Source organism: Amblyomma maculatum, chromosome 6 (assembly GCF_055883805.1).
Source record: "Amblyomma maculatum isolate TAMU_Amacu chromosome 6, ASM5588380v1, whole genome shotgun sequence".
NCBI lineage: Eukaryota > Metazoa > Arthropoda > Arachnida > Ixodida > Ixodidae > Amblyomma > Amblyomma maculatum.
In genome coordinates, this window is record NC_139349.1 from 48,453,464 (window position 1) to 48,463,906 (window position 10,443).

A 10,443-nucleotide genomic window follows, 5' to 3' on the forward strand; every position below is an offset into this window, starting at 1 on the left:
GAAGACGTCATTGTTTTCTCGTCCACTTTTGTCAGCTACCTCTCTCACCTTTCTGTTACCCTCGCGCTTTTCCGCCACGCCAGATTTCGATCAACTCAACTTCAAAAAAAGCAACGTTGGTGACAGGAAAATCGAAGTTCTTGGCCACTTGGTTAATGCAGCCTGTGTTCAGCCTGACCCCGATAAGGTTCATGCCGTCGGTGCTTTTCCCACGCCACGTTCATCTAGTGACGTTCACATCTTTATCAGATTATGTTTTTATTTCCAACACTTCGTCCAAAACTTTGCAGCCGTTGGCCGCCCTCTCACCGATCTACTAACGAAACAAAAAAGCACGTGCCTTTCTCTTGGGGCCAAGAATAGGCTACATCTTTCTCAGAGCTTACTACTGCTCTCACCACTCAACCCGCCTTGGACCATTTCAACCTTTCCACCGCTATTGAACTTCGCACTGCACAAATGGTCACCACATTGGAGTTGTCCTCGCTCAGCGACACCACGACCACGAGTGATTGCGTATGCCAGCCGTCTCCTATGTACGGCTGAACAAAATTATTCCACCACAAAAAGGATGTGACTGGCGCTTCTGTGGTCCGTTATGAAATTTCGCACTTATAAAAGGCGAAATGCTTTCTGGGCTCATAGAATGAAATCCCGTGCGCGAGAGTTGTGCGCGAGATCTGCCATATTCCTCGAGATACAGCGATATGTGTTCTGGTCAAGCGTTCCTGCCATCTGCAATCCCACACTTGAACGCTCGTCAAGGAACGCCACGCGACAAGAGCGATGGTGTCCGTACAAACTCACACTTGCTGAATAAAGTGTGACAGATAAATCGCCTTTCCTTTCCTGTAAACCTAAACCAATTACATGTAGCACTGCATAGAACGCCGATAAGAGGCAAACAATGAGAGGTAAATATTAGGAGAGGAAGGGTAGGCTTTCGCCATTCTCCTCTCAAGAAAAGAAGGATAGACTTTCGCCATTCGTTTCTTAAGAGACATCTAAGAGACCCTGTAATTTTTTGTTTGGTCGACCCTTTACTGTCGTCACCAAACATCGTGCTTTGTGCTGGCTTTCTTCACTCAAAGACCCTACTGGCCGTTTCGGGCACTGGGAGTTACGATTACAAGAGTACACCTTTCCAGTTGTTCCCAAGTATGGTCTGAACGGCTTCACAAAGGAGCAGACTGCTTGCCCCGTCACCCCATTGATTCTGCTTATAACGACTTTGACGTCGACTTATGCGACTTGTCTTCATCGGACTTTCCCCCCACTGCCGAAGAGCAGCGCTTAGATACTACGTTGCGTTCCCTCATCGACCGCCTGACTGCAGGCACCTCTGATCCTATCCTTGTCCTACCCTTGATCCTAATCTTTACCGTCATGCATGCATTGCGAATTAAGGGTATAGGTGAGCAGACTGTATAAAGTACCGGAATGTATCTATAGTAGCTGTACAGCAACCATAGTTCTTCATAGATAACAACTCTTCTTAATTCTAGTAAAGAAATAAAAGATATCATCCATAAATGCAGAAACGAGCGCTTATTCTGGAAAAAAGTAGCTGAGATGCTTTCAGCAGAACCCTCATAAACGTATACCAATGAAAGCGGGTCTAATGAATGTTGAAAGTGTCTTTTAAACTTCTGCCAAGATATCTTTGAGGTGCCTATGGTAATTTGCCTTTGTAATTCGTGTTTGTTCATTTCACATGTTCTATTACTATTGCACATGTTACGCTTTGTTGCTGCGCCAGGAGCACCAAGGGGGATGGGCCTCGTCAGGCTTGCATGCCTTTTTGCCCTGCTCCTCAAGTATGCACACATACTTGAAATAAACATTTTTCCTGCCTTCCTTCCTTTTCCTTCCCAAAGAAATAGTAAACTTCGCCTAAAGAACGCAAAGAGACATGATCTCCTCGATACTATTCCCCGCTTGCTCAGAGGAAGCATTCAGAGATCTGGAATGGGAACAATTAGGGGATAACAGTTCAGGCAAATACTTCAGTAGTCTACGATTCGCCGATGACATTGTCTTGATGATTATCTCATGAGATGAACAGCAAAGTATGAATAATAACCTAGATTCGAAAAACAGAAACATAGACCTAAATTGATATGTAGAAAACTAAGGTAAGTTTCAACAGCCTTGGAAAAGAACAGCAGTTTACGATAGGTAGCGAAGCACTGGAAGTGGTAGACGAATATGTTTGCTTAGGACAGGTAGTAACCGTAGAGCCGGACTATGAAAGGGAAATAACTCGGAGAATAATACTGCGATGGAGGGCTCGTAGATCGTGATTAGCAGGTTGACGGTATTGCTGAAGAGGAAAGTATACAATCATTGCATCCTACCGGTACTGACTTACAGGGCTGACACGTGGAGGCGGGAGATAATGGTTTTACTTTAGTTGGGGAGAAACGCACTGGTCCATGGAACGAAAAATGGCAGGTGCAAAATGGCAGGTGTAGAGTGGGTCAGAGGAATAACTCGAGTTGATGACATTTTAGTAGAAATCAAGAAGAAATTGGCATGGGTAGGACATGCTGTGCCAATAGAGGATAACTGATGGTCGATAAAAATGTCAAATCAGATTCCAAAGGAAGTAAAGCGTTGCAAAGACTGGCAGAAAATTAGGTGGACGGATGAGATTAAGTTCGCAGGAGTCATTTAAATGCAGCCGGCACCAAACCGAGGGTTAACTGGAAGAATGCGGGAGAGGAATTCATCCTTCATTGGTTATAATCCGGCTGACGATAATGGTTATGTTTATATGATGATCAAAATTACTGGTTTTCGATAACCAAAATATTGCAGCGGCCGTTTCACTTATGGTCCATGACCTAACAGGCCAACGAAAGTGAAAGGAATGGGGGCATCAGGAAGTGCGTAGACCGACACTTGTCAGTCGGAAGGGCATGGAGGAAGGCGACTCGAGCGAGGAAGCCTGAGCTCACCATACTGTATCTCTTTGTCCGGAAGTAGCGAGCCGTTACCAATTAATCAACGCAACTTCCACCCACCTGTCACCGCTTTCACGCGGACGGTCACGGCGATAAGCTTGCGCAGCGGTTTCCGTCGCGTGTAACCAGGGGATTCGAGGGAACAAGCGCTAATAGACACACAGAGAGGAAACAGTTAAGTTACGGAAACACTTGCGAACACCTTTAGTGGCAAAAAAAGGACGACGACTTATAAAAAAAAAACGAATAACCGTACTAATGAAATGGAGGTAAAAACGGCTGGTTAGTAGCGAAGCAACGCAACTGAGAAAGGAAACAAACTCTTCAAGGATAAATAGATTTCGTGGATTGTTGGCAACGCGCCTGAAACTTAGTGTCGCGAGAGGAGATTGGGTCCAAGTTGAGTTAAGAGGCCGGTAAGAAGCATAGTGTGAAAAAATTAGAAACTGTGAGTCCGCTTTCCTTGTTTTTATTGCCAGTGGTTTTCCAGTCTGATCATAAAAAGGAGCTGTTATTTATTACTTTCGTTAAGGGTATGAACCAGAGACGGAAGGCTGAAAATATATGGTGCGAGGATCAAGTTTCCATGGCCCAGTACGAAATCAATCTTAAAGAAATAAAAATATTAAAATGGCACGCCAGGTAGCACACGAACAGTCAGCGCGTTTCGAACCTGTATTTTGGAGCAGCTGTATTCATAAACCGGAGCGTAGTAACAAAAAACCACTTTAATGGACTTTTTTCACTAACTGCTTTGTCATTTTCTTCCTGCCATCATCATCATCATCATCATCATCATCACCACCACCACCACCAGCACCCCCAGCACCACCAACAACACTGTACTCACTTGGGCTACTCTCATCTTTCTTTCCTAAATGCTAAATTCTCCATCATTGTCATCGCTACTACCATTATTATCATTACCATTAAATGAAGCGTCATTATCAGCGCTACTATCCTCGTTTTCATTATCAGTAACTGCAACATCGTTTTCATCGCTACTATCACCCTCAAATTAGAAAAGGAGAATTAAAATTGATTTCTCACGAGCCCGGCGTAAAGTTGTGGTTAACGCGCTAGTCCGGGAATAGAATGAAGAGTGGTTTGATTTCCAGTGGAGAGAGATTGGTTTTTGTTTTTTCATCTCAACTTTACGCGGCGAACACTTCCAGCGAAGGGACACGAACATCATTATGAGCCTAGAAAGGCTTTTGTCTTAAAAGGAGAAAAGTTTCAGGATGGAATCATTTGCCTTTAAGCAAATCTTCCCACACCTTTACTACTGTAATTTCAGTCAGTTCGCCTTACATAGATCTCGAAAAAAAAAAAAAAGAAAGCTTAAAGGAAAAAAGTGGATCGAAAAAAAAAGACAAACTGATAAATTGATGGAATTAATCACTAAGCGAAAGTTTGCCGAAAGACTGTCAGCGAAAAAAGCGAAAAAAAAATTATAGCAGCATAGAGAACGTTTGTAATAAAAGTCCCTCACAGTAACGTGAGCTAACAAATATACTAAAATGCGGTGAATGGGACAGCTGTACAATCTTATGGCATTTGTAAACTTTGTTCGCAAAATTACATCTAAGAAGGCACCGTGGACTCTGCCATCGTCAGCCTTTTTTTTTTCTTTTAGAGTTTAAAACTCTTATACAGAGCCATAGTTATATGACGTTCTAGAGGTTATATAACACGTAAACAACTCAACAGCTGAAACGCGACACGAGCGCGCTCCTTGTGTGTCACTCGCCGCTTCGTACTCTCTACCGCTCAGAGCGGTGGTTCTCCAAGAAGCCCATGCGTAAGAGGAAACCATTCGAAATAACTGCCCCTTTGTCCCCGCTAGGACAGCGGGTGGAGCCTGTTAAACGTGAGAACGGCGGGTGTTCAGCTTATCAAAATTGAGAATACCGCCGCGAGAAGAGATTTTAGTTCAGCTATTGGTGTAAAGCACTGGCTCATCCTTGATGTTTTTTTTTTTTTTTTTCATTTTGGTACAGAGTTACGAACCATGACAGCTGATTGCTTTGTTTGGACTTGAGGCTTGACAAGATTTTTTTTTTTTTTCAGGTAATGTCTCTATGCGTTTTTGTGTGGTCTGCATCTGGTGTTGAAACGTCAAATCAACAAGAACTGCCGCCGTCAAATCATCAATCACAAGCATAGGCTGCGCGAACAAAACACATCTCGGGGTTTCCTTGGATTAGTTCGAAAGCCATGTGATGCGAAAGAAGGGGAGATAAGACGGGCCATCTATTAGCATACCGATTAGCTTAAATTATCATGGTACTGCTATCTCGTAATTTTATACACAGCTGCATTAATGACAACTCATTCCCGAGAAGGTGGTAACGTCAACTTATCTGACATCCCCGTTAATCTGCGCCACTCGTCGAGAATAATCTCATATTTTGACCGGGAGAAACTAGTAAAAGCTTTATGTTAGCGCCTCCTTCCTTCTAAGCTGTGGCCCGTGCATTTAGGCCCGGTTGGAATCTTAAGGCATATCTGAAGAGCAACAACCACATTGTCTATTTATGAGTGGTTCAAAATGCGAAACTAGCTTTTTCAGCGTTTACACCTAAAACAGATCAGCGTTCACCTAAAGTATGGTGTATACGCTACTACTTGCTAACAGGACGACGCAGCAGTCCGGAAAGGCATTAACACCAAAAAGGCATGGGAAGAAAAATTAAGAAAAAGCATAAGTTGTGCCTGAAGCAAATATTCAATAAACAAAAATTACCGCCAAGATTCAGGAATGCAACGTGTTTCAATTGCAAGTTAGCTTTCTTTGCCACGTTCAAGGTTTCTGCACCGTTAAATACCCTCGGAAGCTTTGTATTTAACGACGTGGTCATTATCCTACCTCCATAAATGCTCTCGGGCTATCACCCCTGTGAGGCGCTAATGGTCGTTTTTGCGAAACCAGTTTTTGAACCCGCCAGCATCATCACACCTGCTTCCGCAGGAAATAAGTCAGCTTTTAACTCATAAGCAAGGCGAGGCAGATTACATTTCCTCTAATTGTTAGCTTCCCTCTCTTGCCCCTTGGCGTTTGAAGGAATAAAATTACGCTGAAGTACTGAACAGGTGCTGTAAAAGAACTGTGTTGTTCCTCTAAATTCTTGACGCCCACCATTTTGAAGAATGAGTTGGCTCAGAGTTTGTTCTTTCAGTACAATAAACCTTTAGGCGTTCAATGTTAGCATAAATATCTGTTGTTCTTTCTTCTTGCATTGAAATCACTGTTATATTTTAGCAAAGGAAAAGAATGAAATAGTTTACACGAGCATGAGTTTTTTTTTTTTTCTCACGCTGATGCCTACCTAGTCAAAAATCTTATGGTCCTTCCTTATGAGTAATTATGCTTTTATTTCCTTCCATAAACTGCCAAAACAAAATGGTTACTTCAAATTATAGAAGTTTGCATAACTGTCTGTTAATCGTATACTATCAAATATTCCAAAACTGCTAGTGTGCTATAAAAAGGAAAGAAGGCGAGAAAAAAAGACTTTAATGATGGAAGCAAAACAAAATACATAATTAGCGTTGCCGCAGGCGGCCAGTTTGTTCGGTGCATTTCGTTTTCGGCGTTTAACGGCGCTGCAGTATGCATGTCACATGGTTTCGTTGTTTTGCTTGCCGCGGCTTACAAGTGCGCAGCGGCAAAAGAAGTCCCTATTCTCCTCGGCAAAGTTCATGATATGACACTCACCTCTTTTTTTGTTTTTTGAAAATACGGCGTCATATTTTTACACGCCTCAATATGCTTCACTATTGCACAAGATATGCCTTGATGAAATAGGCGGAGCTGCAATATCACTAGGTGGTCCGTATTGCTGGAGGAGAAAAAGATGGCTAGAAAAGGTTTCTATGTCCAAACTTGTTAACTACCATGACTACATATCAAGAAAATAAAAATAAAAATGGCAAAGACACTAAGATAACTTATGTGAGAATGCGAAAACATTTGTCAATGCATCATTTTTTGGCTATGCGTCATCACTATGCGTAGTATTTGTGCATAAAGTACATCTTACAATACTTTGCTGGTAACACGTGTTGAGTAATTAATGCTACTTTGTACAATGTATATAAATAATTAATCATGAGTATATATTACGGAGCGTGCTGTATGGCCCAGGAGAAGCGTCTCTGACTCGGGATCGAAGTGTCCCGGTGGTTTTGATACCCTGTCTGAAATGGACTGCTCAAGTTGCCACCTGTTTAATATTTGGACATGATATGTTATCTTGTGACGTCACACGAACAGCTGACCAATCAGTATTCTGGAATGTCTTCCGCCAATTACCTCCTGCCAGCGACACGCTGTGATTTTTGTACCAATTTTGTGCAGGTTGCCGACTTTCCTCGCAACGATGCTTACGCATCAAAAACACGCCTAGGAAAAAACACACACGAGACAGTACACCTTTTGAACCTGAGGTGCCTCACCCAATGTCGTCAACCATGTGCATGATGCCAAGCCGAGCGAGTGCATCGCCGACATTTTTACTTCCGTTTCGCAACTTAGCATTTCCAAAGTTCGACAATTTTGTTTTTCAGCGTTGAGATTGTGATTGTAGCGAATTGATTTCCCTGTAAGCATGCTCGATTTTTTATGGGTGTTGGGAGATGTCACGGATGGCCCACATTTTTAATTAGCATTGGATTTAATAAAACATCCCAGAACATTAACTGCTTTTAATTATCGCTATTCAGAACTCACGTAACTCTTACTGTACACAGAGTTATCCTGCACATTATATTGCATAATTTAGCTTCACAAAGTACCTTGCGAAGCTGCACTGCTAATAATTCAATGCCAATATAAAATTTCACGCACTCAAGGGAGCTGATGAAAACATGTTGCTGCTTACGGACATATTCAAACTGCTGCAAGCGATGCAGTGGGGCAGGAGAAAAAACAAAAGCAATGCCATTTTCTCAACGCGGCATGACTTTCACCTTTACAGAACTGGAGCTTGGCTAATATATATATATATATATATATATATATATATATAGAGAGAGAGAGAGAGAGAGAGAGAGAGAGAGCACAATTAAGTTTGTTGTAAAAATTTTTTTGTTTTTCTTCGCGAAAGTACTTCTCAAATTTACCTGTCGTGACTTGTGACGGTGACTTCTCAAAGTCAGTAGCAGCACCAGTAATGTCGCTTGCTGCCAATACTGCCTCTTCGTCACAGTACCACCTAGATGTAGTAGAACGTTCTTGCCAGCTAGCTTGTTCATGCCGATGAGTGCTTTTACTAAGCGAAAAGAACGACAAAAAGAGACATAGGACACAAACTGGATGCCATGGCGCAGATTTTCAACTGTTCGTAGCGAAAGCATAGGATATATAAGCGAAGAATTGAAGCACGCAATTGAAATCGATTCATTGAAATCGATTAATAGTTATTTATATAATTATTTAACTCTTTAACTATTTAACTTTAGCAAATCTCTTGGATCTTCAAGAAGCTTTTGGTCACAAAAAGCATTTGGTTTCAAGTTCCTGTTTTGAAGCTTATAGATGCATGCTGGTTAATTAGATGTTATTTAATCTGGCCTCCTGTAATAATGTGACTATGCCCTACGCTTTGTAAACTCAAGAAAAAAGAAGATTACTATCACTGTGTGCTACCCTTATAAAAGTCTCATATGTCGCAGAGCTAGTTGGTTCAGCCCATTAAAATTCAAGAAAGAAGGCGCTACATGTAGGCATTTTATATTTATAATGTTCGCGCGAGTTTGTGCCTGAATGATTAAGAGGGTAGCTTGATGTGGCGTTTTGCTTCTGTAACATGTGATCTCGCTCTTAAATAAGAAGTTGTAAGTCTGCGTTCACAGTGTTGTGTTTTTATTTCAATGTCTCCAATCACAGTCGTCGTTCTCGCGCAGTAAAAGCCTTCACCGCCTAGACGCTCTTCGTCGCTTGGACATCCTTGATGCACTGGCAGTCCATCCGCCTCAGCCATTGAAAGCAGCGCATGCTCTGAACTGCAGGCCGGAGTTGACCACAAAAACTTCATTGTCGATCTCGGGAACTGGATCCAAGGCTGGTACTAATGAAGGCGACAGCTACAGACAGCGGTAGCTTTTATTTTGGCTGCTGCTAGACAGCGCTGATCATCTCCTGCAAGCAATCGAAGAGCCGACGCTTGCGTCGTTGTTAGCTATGGCGATGGAGGCGAAAGTCGAGTTTGAATCAAAACGATAGAAACAACAATTTCAATTTCGAATCGAAATTTTTAAGCAATAAATACACCTTTGCTACCGAACAAGCAAAAACAAAGCCAGGAAGTACCCACTATAAAATTTAGCAAGCCCGAAACGATTGGCAGAGCTGTCCTCAGTGTTCCTTTAATGTAGGGACAGGAAGGGAAGTCCGCCGGAAGAACAGGGGTCCCCGATAAGCTACTTCTCATTGAGAGAATGAATTAAGTATGAAAAATAAAATGCTAGAAACAATATGGACAATAATGAAATCTTTAAACAGAAGCTTTCATACACACTCTTTGAACATCATTCTCATATATGTTACTCTGCACAAAAAAAAAAAAATAAAAGGAGGTGATTAAGGTGCACTTATGGGTAGGTATGGTGTTAGGGTTTGAGAGAATCACGCGCTGAATTCAAATTTGAAAAGTAATTCCCCTTGTAGTTGCATCTTTTCTTCGACGCTTCGGTTTTTAACACCTGGATGTTTTACTACGGTTCCCAAGTATGCGGCGTCGAATCCCGGCCTCGGCGGCCGCTTTTCGGTGGAGGCGAAAAGCAAGGCGCCCGTGTGCTGTGCGATAACAATGCACGTTAAAGAACCGCAGGGAGTCGAAATTTCCGGAGTCTTTCGCTACGGCGTCTCTCATAGCCTGAGTCACTTTGTGACGTTAACCCCATAAACCATAAACCATGAACCAAACAGTTTTATTACGCCGATTGACAAAGGATGACGCTGTGTTGGAACTTGAAAATGGATAAAACTTTGTCTTTCGCACCCTTACGTCGACAAGGGGTTATCTACAGTTAATAACAGCAAATTTCGCGCGAAGCTTAAAACGCATGGAAGGGCACTTGATTCAAACATGTTTTCGATTTCTGAAAAGTCCACTAGTCAGTTTGACTCAAGAAACTTCAGTCACACGTACCATATTCAGAATTTATGTAGAGATTTCAAACCAGTTCAACGCATAATCAGCGTCACTACTTATTGAACCAAGATTGGCTCCGCGTTTCTCAAAATTTCCTGCGAGAAAAATGTTTATAAATTCATGCGACTCTGCAGTCTGGCTACTGACAAAATCGCTGCTTTTATTAAGGCAAAACTACTTCAGGTAAGAAACTTTTCAGCACACCCGTAAAATTAAAACCACGAACAAGCTGATATTATACTAAAGGTGAAAAGTTTGGCCTGTTTAAAGAAGAACTGCATAAGCAGCGCACGTACACTAAGCGCATCAGCGATTACCAA